Genomic DNA, 12,720 nt, shown 5'->3' with positions numbered 1-12,720 from the left:
GGTAAGATCCAGTGCACAATGAAAAACCCAAATTGTGTATCGAGTGCCCCCCAGTAGCTCACAGGGACTTTGATTTAAATCTGGGCAATACATGAACACCCACCTGCCCTTCCAAAGTAAAATCGCCATCTGGCAGGGCTCCACGCAGAAAGCTGATTAATTTCTCCCCTACCTTGGCTAGGTGTGATTTGCATTTCTAGATTAACTTGATGGCCAAGTAATTAGTGGTGATTTCTAGAAGCCAAGCCATTAAATAGGACAATCCCTCGCCAACCACGAGGGTTCCTTTCTGGCAAAACCTCACCATTGGCAAATTCGCAGTTGGAGAAGTATTAACATCTATGGGAAACAGGAGGTATGGGGAACCACGGCTACCAAAAGACCTAAAAATAATGGGGGGGGTGTGTGATAAAAGAAATTGCTAAAAAAAATCACAAAAAATCCTGTAATATCACCAAGAGCCACCAAGAAGAATGAGCAGTTGAACCTCTGGAAATTTTGGAAACCCCCCCCCCCCCAATCACTCAAAGGCATTTTAAATTGGCAAGGGACAGCAAGGTCAGCAAAGGTCACCAAGCGGAATGAGCAGATTGAACCTCTGAACCCCCTCCCCAAATTGCTGGGAAACCCACCCCGCCATCACTAAAAAACCTCACCAACTGTGGATACTTGGGCCACAGTTGGCAAGACCTGGCACAATTTCCCATCCGCATATATTCAGAACCGTGGTTGGGAAAACCATGGTTGCCAAAGGATGGCTGTCGTGCTGATGGCCTCCTGTTTTCAGCGGGGTATATAACTGGATCGTATATGTCCAAAACACCTGCTGAGCGAACGATCTTGCGAAACGCAGTCGATCCATTTCCTTTCCCTTGGCTATCGTCTCAGCAACTCTCTTCTTTTCTTCCAAAAGGCACAGGACCTTTTCCCATCCTCTGGGTCGACATCTCCAGGCAGGATGATCTATTTCCCCGCTTGGCACGAGCAATATCAATTCCAGAAGGAAAACTTCCAGCTTTCTTGCATGAAGCTTGTAGGGTCTGTGTGTGTGTGTGTGTGTTTAAATTGCAAGTGCCACATAGTAAACCTCTTCTTATGAGCAATATCCATATTTGAACATCTGGGATTCATAACCTTTTGCTAACAGTTAAGTCCCATAAAAAGTTGTGGTGAATGGTACAGATGCGAGAAACCTAGTTTAATGGACTGCATAACAAAGGAAATCAACTTTTTTCTCCTTGTGCTGTATAAAGCAGAAGTGGATGGCTGGGGGAAGCGGTTTCTTGCCATATTATTATTAATCTCCCATGGCCCCAATCCAAATTAGGAGGAAATGAGGCTACTATACACCCTTTAGAAAAACGCAGGAGAGTCTGCTTACAGATTTGGTTTGGCCCTCTGTGTGGGTGATGAGATTGGATTCATGCTAGATTCATACTAGAGCAACCAACCTTCATGCTAGATTCATGCTAGAGCTACCAACCTTCCAGGTCTAGTTTGGATCTCCTGGTATCAGCATCGATCTCTGGGTGATCTTGAAAGTAATCCTGAAGATTTTAATGTCTGTGATTGATGACAGGGAAAATATTGTCAAAATCAGCAGGCATCCTGTGCTTGCTGAATGAACAGAGGTGCTCTGTAAGAAGTCAGCATGGTTATGCTAAAACAAAAAACAAAAAAAACACAACCCTGGGATTTGTGAAACAGTGCTCTTGCACTATAGTGCTCTTGTGCAAAGGCTCCCTTGAAGAGAGATGAGGCGTGCCACAGCTTGCACAACTGTTGCACAAGGACAGGCGTGCTGCTGTTGTGCTGCACCAGTATGGAACACAACATCCAGGCTTAGCAACACTCCCCTGTACAACTCCCACAGACATCCTGCTGCTCAGGACGTCAGCCATGAGGGCTGTTGATGTGACCCTAAACAGGATAATCAGAACCATGCTAGAGGAGCTGTGAGAGTTCCCAGTCTGCGGCCGTGTGGTTACAAAGGTCAAAGTAGGACAAAGGGAGAGTAATCCACCCCATTCACGCGGCCATGTATACCTGGGTGAACCCTCTGACATACACACACGCCCATTCACATGACCATGCATACCCAGGTCAGAGGCTGCACTCAGGTATACATGGTTGTGTGAATGGAGTGATTGTGTGGAAGCTAGGAGCTGGGTAGACCGGGCATGGCCAACTCACATTCCGTCCCCAGCACTTACCAACGGTGGACAAAAAGCTGTCCTACCCTGATCCCAGTTCCCACACAGTCACTCTCCCCTCTTTCTAATGTGATATTTATATACACATGGCCGCCAATCAGAAGTGAACCACTGAATCAGGTTCACACTTGCTTGTTTCCAACAAAGCTGCAAGGCCAAGCACTCCTGGTCTGTTCCTGAGCCCTGGAGGGGCAAATGCCACATTACAGACACATGTAGTAAGGGACATTCCGGGGTGGAAATTCCGAGTGGAGATGTGATCTGGGGCGCTGCTGAGCCCACCACTTGACCTCCCCAGATGATACTGATTGCACACAGCTGCTCGTAACCCTTCGTTTCCCCCTAGGTCAGGGTTCTCAAACTTGGTTCCCCAAATGCTGTTGGACTACAACTCCCATCCTCACCACCTGCATGGGATGATGGTAGTTGTAGTCCAAAAACATCATTTGGGACCCAAATGAAAGAACCCCGGCCTTAGGTGATTTCTGAATGCCAGAGTGCCAGAGATCAAGGCGGACAGGTATTTTAAAAATCTATGCAGATAATCTTAATTGCATTTTGTGAATGAGCAGGATAGGATCCACACCTTGGAAGAAGGAGAAGAGCAGGTCTTGTGGTCGCAAGCATGAATTGTCCACTTTGCTAAGCAGATTTGATCTTGGTTTGCATTTGGATGGGAGACTACATGTGAGATATTCCGTTTAAGCCAGGGAATGAGGCCATAGTAAACCGCCCTGAGCCATTTTGGAAGGGTGGTATACAAATCAAATTATTATTATTATTTCTTTTTTACACAGTCAGACAGGTGTTATTGACTGGTTTGTTTTATCCAGATATCGAGTCCTTCCCAAGGACCTGGGATGCCAGAATTTTATTGTCAATGTTTAGATATCGTCGCAGAATATAGGCTGTTCCCAGTAAAGCTGCTTTTTGTAATTGGCTGACGGTGATTTCTGTGGCCCCTATGGTGTTGAGGTGCTCTTCAAGGTCTTTTGGAACTGCACCCAGGGCACCAGTTACCACTGGGATTATTTTGGTCTTCTTCTGCCACAGCCTTTCAATTTCAATTTGTAGATCTTTGTATTTGGTGATTTTTTCTATTTCTTTTTCTTCTATTCTGCTATCCCCTGGTATTGCTATGTCGATTATTTTGACTTGTTTTTCTTTCTTCTCGACTACAGTGATATCTGGTGTATTGTGTGGCAGATGTTTGTCTGTTTGTAGTCGGAAGTCCCATAATATTTTTACATCTTCATTTTCTTCAAATTTTTCAATTTTATGGTCCCACCAATTCTTGGCTATAGGTAGCTTGTATTTTTTTGCAGATGTTCCAGTGTATCATCCCTGCTACCTTGTCATGCCTTTGTTTGTAGTCAGTCTGTGCAATCTTTTTACAACAGCTGATTAGGTGGTCCACTGTTTCATCTGCTTCTTTACAAAGGCGGCACTTGCTGTTTGTTGTGGATTTTTCGACTTTTGCTCTTATTGCATTTGTTCTTAGTGCCTGTTCTTGTGCAGCCAGTATTAAACCCTCTGTTCCTTTCTTCAAGTTGCCATTCTTAAGCCATTGCCAGGTCGTGGTGATGTCTGATTTTCCACTTATATTGTGCAAATATTGACCATGCAGGGGCTTATTTCTCCATTTTTCTGCTTGGTTCTTGACTTGTTCTTTCTTGTAGGCCTGCTTTCTTTCATTGGTGTTGAATAGTTTCGCATTATTGACCATTTGAAGTGCATCTTCTTCACTCTCCCTGATATATTCTTCAAGGCCTCTTTTCTCCTCCTCTACTGTTTGATGGACTTGCAGCATTCCTCTTCCACCTGAGCTGCGAGGGAGGTATAGCCTATCTACATCACTGTGGGGGTGCAGAGCATGATTGGCAGTCATTATTTTCCTGTTCTTACGATCTAGCATCTCTAGCTCTGCCTGGGTCCAATCTATTATTCCTGCACTGTATCTGATAACAGGTATAGCCCAGGTGTTTATGGCTTGTATGGTGTTCCCGCCACTGAGTTTGGATATTAGGATTTTTCTAACTCTCCTGATGTATTAACTTCCATTTTTTCTTTTAACTTCAGTGTGTGCAATGTTATCTGCCTGGAGAATGCCCAAGTATTTGTAAGGTTCTTTCTCTTCCAGGTTCTTGATCTTGCTTCCATTGGGCAGTTCTATTCCTTCTGTTTTTGTTATTTTCCCTCTGTTCATTATTAATGCAGCATACTTGTCTAGTCCAAACTCCATTGCTATATCGCTATTGAATATACGGACAGTGTTTAGCAGTGATTCGATTTCTGACTGGGACTTTCCATACAACTTCAGATCGTCCATGTACAGCAGATGGCTGATTTTACTGGATGTTTTAGATGTTTGGTATCCGAGGCTTGTTTTGTTTATTATTTGTGAAAGTGGAGTCATGGCGATTACAAACAAGAGAGGGGATAGTGAGTCCCCCTTGGAAAATGCCTCTTCTAATGCTAACCTGTCCAAGTGCCTCGCCATTGATTGTTAACTGTGTACTCCACATGCTCATTCCTTTTTTAATAAATATCTGAATGTTTTTGCTGACACCAGTTATTTCTAAACATTTTAGTATCCATGTGTGAGGCAATGAATCGAAGGCTTTCTTGTAGTCAATCCATGCAACACTTAGATTTGTTTTTCTTCTCTTGCAGTTTTCTAAAATCATTTTGTCAATCAGCAGCTGGTCTTTTGTGCCTCTGGTGTTCGGGCAATTTCCTTTCTGTTCAACTGGAAGCTGTTTGTTAGTTAATAAGTGTTGTTGTTGTTGTTGTTGTTATTAACAATAGCCAAAAATTGGTGGGACCATAAAATTGAAAAAGTGGTAGAAAATGAAGATGTAAAAATATTATGGGACTTCCGACTACAAACAGACAAACATCTACCACACAATACACCAGATATAACTGTAGTTGAGAAGAAAGAAAAACAAGTTAAAATAATTGACCTAGCAATACCAGGGGATAGCGGAACAGAAGAAAAAGAAATAGAAAAAATCACCAAATACAAAGATCTACAAATTGAAATTGAAAGGCTGTGGCAGAAAAAGACCAAAATAATCCCAGTGGTAATTGGCACCCTGGGTGCAGTTCCAAAAGACCTTGAAGAGCACCTCAGCACCATAGGGGCCACAGAAACCACCATCAGCCAATTACAAAAAGCCGCTTTACTGGGAACAGCCTATATTCTGTGACGATATCTATAACAACTGATAATAAAATTCAGCCATCCCAGGTCCTTGGGAAGGACTCGATGTCTGGATAAAACAAACCAGTCAATAACACCTGTCTGACTGTGTAAACAAGAAAATAATAATAATTCAGTTGTAGAGGTCGCGGGTTCCTTGGCAGCATCTCCAAGATAGGCCTGGGAGAGACTCCTGCCTGAAACCTTGGAAAGCTGCTGCCAGTCAGTGTAGACAATATTGAGCTAGCTGGACCAAGGGTCTGACTCGGTAGTATAAGGCGGCTTCCTATGTTCCTAAGAAACTGCCATTGATACTGAATAATGTTATAATTACCACATGCCACAGTGCTGGATTGGTTCCAAGTACCTCTGGGTGCTCCCAAACACAGCGTGAAGGTGATGGCCTCCTTCTCCAGCCTGCCTGCCTCCCTTTCAGCTGCCGACCAGAGGCCTCTTGCCTTTGGACTTCGAGGCTTGTTCATCTAGCTCTCTGGTGGCTACAAGGCCTGGCCTGTCCTCTCCTCCATGTATCTCTCTCACCCTGCCAAACCAGTTTGTCTAGTGCAGAGAGCCTCCGGAAAGGATTGTCCTACAAGATTGCTTCCAAGTCTCTGAAATATTTCCCCCTGCATCGGGTAGGGCTTGCCAGCTCCGAGGACGGTGCCTCGGGCTGAGTAGCCAACGTTTCGCCAAGTTCAGTAGCAGCAGTAGCCGCTTGTCCAAATGAGCGGGGGGGGGGGAATGATGAGGCCCGGCTGCCTTTGGTTCCTCCTGGCGGCTCCTTTTGTGCCTCTCTTGTTCATCCCGTTCCGCCTCACCCCACCCTGGCGTTAACGAGAGCTGCGCTGCCTGCAAGGTGGCCATTCACCAGGTGGAGCTGTGCGGGGGGTGAGGCAGGATGAAAGAGAAGCCGAGCTGGCGCAGCTCTACCTGACGGATGGCCGCCCTGCAGGCCACGCAGCTCTCAATGCAGGGGCATGGTGGGACAGGATGAGAGAGAGGTCGAGCCCGTACAGCTCTACCTGATTAATGACTCGTTAACAACGCTGGGGGTGGGGCGAGAAGAGAGAGAGGGGGGGAGCAAATGGAGCCCAAGGCACCTGTGCCTCATTTGTGGGGCCCCCGCCCCTGCCGCCCCGCTCATTAGGACCAGCCGCAGCCCCTGTTCGGTAGCAGGCACGTACACTACAGAAGAACATAGGAACAGCCCTGCTGGATCAGGCCCAAGGCACCCCCCCTTCTGTTTCCCTGGATCAGGCCATTTGTCAACCTGACACCCTCTGCAAGGCCGGAGCCTCCTCCCGCTCTTCCCTGCCTCTGTCGGTCTCGGCCATGGAACTCCTTTGGCACCGCAGCAAGCAGGGCGTCTGCTTCTTGGCCAGCCGCTGAAGGCAGGAAGGGAGGTCTCCCCTGGTGTGGCTATTGGGAAGCCAAAGGGCCTGTGCCGAAGGAGACTAGGCCGGGTGTGACATCGAAAATAGGTGCAGATGACTCACAGGCTGGGCTGCGCCGGGAGATTTTGTGCGGGCCCTTCCGAAAAGAAAGCAACACCTGCGTTAAACGGGCTTTTTATTCCCTTCTCGCATTTGATTTGGCGAAACCTGTTCGTGAATCATGCAAGGCCCCAACCTTGCAGACCCGCCTCCCCTGCGGCACTTGCCTCTGGAATCGCGGCCACGACAAATGCTTCCAGCCTGGCTTGCACATGACCTAATTGTTCAGAAGCTCTGGGAAAGAGGCAAGGGGGCGGCGGCGTTGGTTCCCCCCGGCACGTCCGCTTCAGCACTTGCGCCCTTCACTCTGGACCGTTTGCGCTGCCCTTCAAGAGGGGAGAATCCTTGCCACAGCTGTTCCTCCTCTCTCCTGTGCCTCCCCTGCAGTAGAGAAGGAACATACTGGCTAGCCCATACACCAGTCCGTGAGCTTCACTGTCAGGCCTGGGGACCAGCGGCGCCCTCCCCCCCCCACATCAACCCCAAGCGTGGCTCCTTGTCTCTTTAGGAACCTAGGAAGCTGCCATATACTGAGTCAGACCCTTGGTCCATCTTGCTCAGTATTGTCTACACAGACCGGCAGCGGCTTCTCCGAGGTTGCAGGAGGCAGGAGTCTCCCTCAGCCCTGTCTTGGAAATGTTGCCAGGGAGGGAACCTTCTGCATGCAAGCGCTCTTCCCAGAGTAGCACCATCCCTGAAGGGGGATATCTTACAGTGCTCACACCTGTCATCCCTTTCAAATGCAAACCAGGGTAGAGCCTGCTTAGCAAAAGGGGAAATGCATGCTTGCTACCACAAGACCAGCAATCCTTGGGTTTACTGGGCCTGTGTGAAAAGAGGTCAGCCCCAGGGGAAATGGCTCCCATGCCTTGAAGGATTTTTTTTGCCAACGTGACCCCCCCCCCGTATGAAAAAGAGCAAAGATAACGGCCATACTCTTTTGCAGTGACAGCCCTCTCGTAAGACAAAGGGCCCAACGAGATGCTTGGCCCCATATTTGTTTGTTTGATTTAATGAATGTGGATCTCACCGCTTAAGTGGCGCAGCGGGGAAATGCCTGACTAACAGGCAGAAGGTTGCCGGTTTGAGTCTGCACTGGTACTCTATCGGGCAGCAGCAATATAGGAAGATGCTGAAAGGCATCATCTCATACTGCGTGGGAGGAGGCAATGGCAAACCTGTCCTGTATTCTGCCAAAGAAAACCACAGGGCTCTGTGGGCGCCAGGAGTCGAAGTCGTTTTGACGGCGCGCTTTTAACCTTTATCTCGCTTTTACTGGGAATGCTTTCAGCTCACAAAATTAAGATTAGAATGATTTAAAACAACTTTACCATAGCTGTAAGAAGCTGTCACCTACTGAGTCAGACCACCAACCCATCTAGCTCAGCACTGCCTACTCTGACTGGCAGCGGCTCTCCTGGACTCCAAGCAGGAGGCATCTTTCCCAGCCCTACTTGGAGATGCTGCCAGGGATTGAATTTGGGACCTTCTGCATGCAAAGCAGATGCTCTGCTACTGAACTATGGGGGGAAAGGGGGGAACATGGCACCAGAACAACAGATCAGTGTAGGTGCCGAGGCAAGCCCACTCATGGAGTCTATTCCACAAACAAGGTGCCAGCACTGAGAAGGCCCTTTGCCCAGCTGTAGTCCTCCTCACTTCAGAAGGGAGGGACATCCAAAGGACAGGCGGGCAAGCAAGTGTGGATTATGCATGTGCCTGCCCAGTTCATGTATGTGTGTTGCACGGCCTTTCTGACAAGAAAGGGTTCTTCGTCTTGTGTACTGCCTCTTTAAGGAGCACACCCAGAAGGCCTCAGGTTGAGAAGGCCATGTGAGAGACCTGGCAGAAGAGTGACTCACATAATGCACAGCGAGCTGCCTGTCTGGGCAACCGGCATGCTTGCCGCTTCCATGGCATTTTAAACCCCACCAGCATGAACTGTGAAGGTGGGGAGGCTCCGTGGCGACTAGTGGAGTAGTGGCAGGCGTGCAAGGACACACGCCTTAGTAGGCACGGCCCCTCCCCACCTTGGCAAGCTGCGCCTGTGGGGTGTAAAGTGCCGTAGAAGCAGTGAGCAGGCCTGTCACGTGAACTGTTTCCGTTTGGCGGCTGCAGAAGCTTGTGTGAGCGGTGAGTCGCGTGTGATCTCTTAAGCAGCCTGAACAGTTCTCGACCCCGGAACGGACTAGACTCGAGGGGCAAAGCGTTAGATAAGGTGGGCTGGGTTTTGTTTCTTCCTTTTTCTCCGTCTCCGTGTGCTGCCCTGGGCTTTTCCAGGAAGTTGCTGACCATAAAGGGCTGAGTTATCAGAAGAAGTCCGCTGTCTGTTTCTGTTCTCCATGGCTTCCTTCACCTGTTAATCATTTATATCGCACCTTTTTCGTTTACAGAGTCCTTTCCAGGCTTTACTCTGTTTGCAGAACAACCATGTGAGACTCCTTCCCCCGTGCCCCCGCCCCCCCCCGTTCTGCTGCAGATAGGAAGCTGAAACAAGATAGCCTCCTTGCTTATAAGGCGGCTTGGTGAAGGGCAGACAACCTGCCCACTGTCAAATATGCAACACAGTCCTATGCATGTTTACCTGGAAGAAAGTCTCTCCTCCTTCAGTGGGAGGATATGTGTTCAAGACTGCAGCTGTAGCCTTTGCTCTGCCTCATCTCTATGCACGTTTGCTTCTTTTGTATTTTCATGATTACATACAAATCCGTGTTGTTTGTTTCTGAGCCCAAACGATCAAATCAATCACGTTTACTATACATTGGCCTGGTTCACACAACCATTCAAAGCTAGGTTTGATGTGGGTTAACGACGTTCGCATGATTGTGTGAACCCAGGCCAAGACGGGAATCTCAGAATCATCGCGGGCCGTAAACCACCTTGGCACGGGTTCACGCAATTACGCTAATGTCAGTAACCCACATTAAATGTAGGTTCAGACAATTGTGTGAACCAAGTCATTCTCTACACAGATTCCTTAAACCTACCTTTAAAGGTTTCCATCTGTCATGCTGATGACCTTTACTCCTCTCATCCTACCATCCTAAGGTTTCCTGCTCTATTGAACACAAATTTTAATTGCTAGAGAGTTAATAGCGCTGTTAATAGCACTGTTATTTTGGTGGTGGTGTGGGTGTGTGGGTGTTGCAGGGGAAGAGGTTACTTGATTCTGGTATGTTACTGAAATAGGATTTTAAGAAAAATAAATCTCTAAAAGGCAACTGTATTGAGGCAAATATATTATTAATTAATTGACCGATGATTAATCAATTAAATCTTTAATCGATTTGTAGCTCTTATTGCATGTGCGTGCGTGCGGTGCTTCAGTGTGTGTGAAGTGGAGGATCTGCACCCTACTACGGCCCCTACTCCACTCTGCAGAGGAGTCCGTGTGCAGCTCTGATGCCGGCTTTCAACACAGCTGCACACACTTTTCTGCTGAGTCATGTCATAGACCTCTGGTCCCTTACTCAGCAGTTCCAGGAAAGTGCCCTCCCCAAGCCGGGGCCCTTATCTGCCTCTTAAGTGGGCTCCGTAGAATGTTTACACTGTGGTCAGTCACTTCCTTACACGTCTCTCACGTCTGTGGATGCAAAGTTAGCGCACACTTGTGTGTGCGTGCCTGTGTGCACATGCATACCCGCACATCCCTCTGACTCCTATACGCCCCACCATGCACCATCTAATCTGTTCTCCTTCAGAACTCCTGTATTTCGGTCTTCTTTCTCATCTTCTCCTCTGTTCATGCCCTTCCAGCTTCCTGTTTACGAGGTGTCTGAATCACAGCCGGCTTGTCCATTTTGCTTCTGGCAAAATTCCAATGAAAACTTTGCCCGTCACACATGGACATTTTGCAAGAGACAGCTGTGTGTGTGTGTGTGTGTGTGTGTGTGTGTGTGTTCCATCTCATGTGGAAGCTCTTGGGATGTGGGAGGGATAGAGTCTTGCTGTGGTCCGGAAGCTTTTGGGGTCGTCCACTTCCGGAAGCGCTTGCCTATATAAGGATTCACAACAGATGCTGTGTTTTCATCATGTGCCTCGGCCAATCCGGAGATGGCTTCTTAGTCATTTCTAAGTCGGAAAATGATGTCACTGAGTCACTGAGGGCAGCACAGATGAACTTGAAAGTGAAGTAAGGGAGGGAAATCCAGGCTTTTCCTTTAACCACCCTAATTTATCTGCATCCTTCAGATCTGAATTTTGTGGCTAAGCTCCTTCTCTGAACAACTAGATATGGTGTCTGTGTCTGTGTCTGTGTGTTGTACAAAAAGATGACTGACAAAAGAGCTAATTAGAGGAAACCATATTTTGGTTGAATGTTTCAGCATACGCCTTCATCAGCAATTATTTTTTTTTTAAATCCCCAAGCTCACACATCAGTGTGACCAAGAAACAGAAAGTGAGGCAGAGCTAATGCAGATGACGTAGTGGGGCTATATCAGAGGGGCTGTCTTGGTTTCCATTTCCCAGTGGCTTCGGCTAAATTCTGCATGGCAAGGCAAAAAGATTTACATCTGGGACTTGGTTGTGAAGGGACAAAACATCACAACAGGGGTGCAGAAGAGGGCAACCAAGATGATCAGGGGCCAGGAGCACTTTTTCCTTGCGAGGCGAGGCTACAACACCTGGGGCTTTTTAGTTTAGAAAAAAGATGACTGTGGGGAGACATGACAGAAATCTATAAAATTATGCATGGTGTGGAGAAGGTGGATAGAGATAAAATTTTCTCCCTCTCGCATAACACTAGAACCAGGGGTCATCCCATGAAACTGATTGCCAAGAAATTTAGGACCAACAAACGGAAGTACTTTTTCACACAATGCATAATCAATCTATGGAGTTCTTTGCCATGGGATGTGGTGGTGGCCACTAGCTTGGATGGCTTTAAAAGGGGCTTAGACAAATTCATGTGGGACAGGTCTATCAGTGGCTACTAGTCTGGTGGCTATAGGCCACCTCCGGCCTCAGAGGCACAATACCTCTAAATCCCAGTTGCAGGGGAGCAATAGTAGGAAAGAGGGCATGCCCACTTGCCTGTGGAGCAGCTCCACCCCCAAGGGGAATATCTTAAAGTGCTCACACATGTAGTCTCCCATTCATATGCAACTAGGGCTAAGGGGACATGTCATGCTTGCTACGACAAGACCAGCTCTCTGGAAATCTGACCTGGCCAATGCATCTGAATATCTTACTTCTAAATTGTACAGCCAAAGCTCAGAGAGGTAACTGTGTGGGTCTATTATAGCAAAACCAACGAAGAGTCTTCTTGTGCCGGAAAGATGGCATGTTTCCTGTAACAACAGCCTTGGTGAACAAGAGCTCACTTCATCTGATGCATGGGAACATAGGAACATAGGAAACTGCCATATACCGAGTCAGACCATAGATCCATCTACGTCATTATTGTCTACACAGACTGGCGGCGGCTCCTCCAAGGTTGCAGGCAGGAATCTCTCTCAGCCCTCTCTTGGAGATGCTGCCAGGGAGGGAACTTGGAACCTTCTGCACCTCCCAGAGTGGCTCCATCCCCTAAGGGGGAATCTCTTACAGTGCTCACACTTCTAGTCTCTCTTTCATATGCAACCAGGGCAGACCCTGCTTAGCTAAGGGGACGAGTCATGCTTGCTGCCACAAGACCAGCTCTCCTTTCCTGCAGGGTTCCCAGCCCTGGGAGAGTGTGGGGGGGGGCAGGTGCTGCTGGCCTACGACTCCCAAGATCCCCAGTCACAACTGTGTGAGGCTAGGGATGATGGGAGTTGTAGCCCCACAATGTCTGGGGACTCAAGCCATGGGGTCAACAAAAGCGTAT

The sequence above is a fragment of the Hemicordylus capensis genome, chromosome 6 (genome assembly GCF_027244095.1).
Source record: "Hemicordylus capensis ecotype Gifberg chromosome 6, rHemCap1.1.pri, whole genome shotgun sequence".
Classification (NCBI taxonomy): domain Eukaryota; kingdom Metazoa; phylum Chordata; class Lepidosauria; order Squamata; family Cordylidae; genus Hemicordylus; species Hemicordylus capensis.
The sequence above is the reverse complement of the archived record's forward strand: the minus strand, read 5'-3'. Positions refer to the sequence as shown.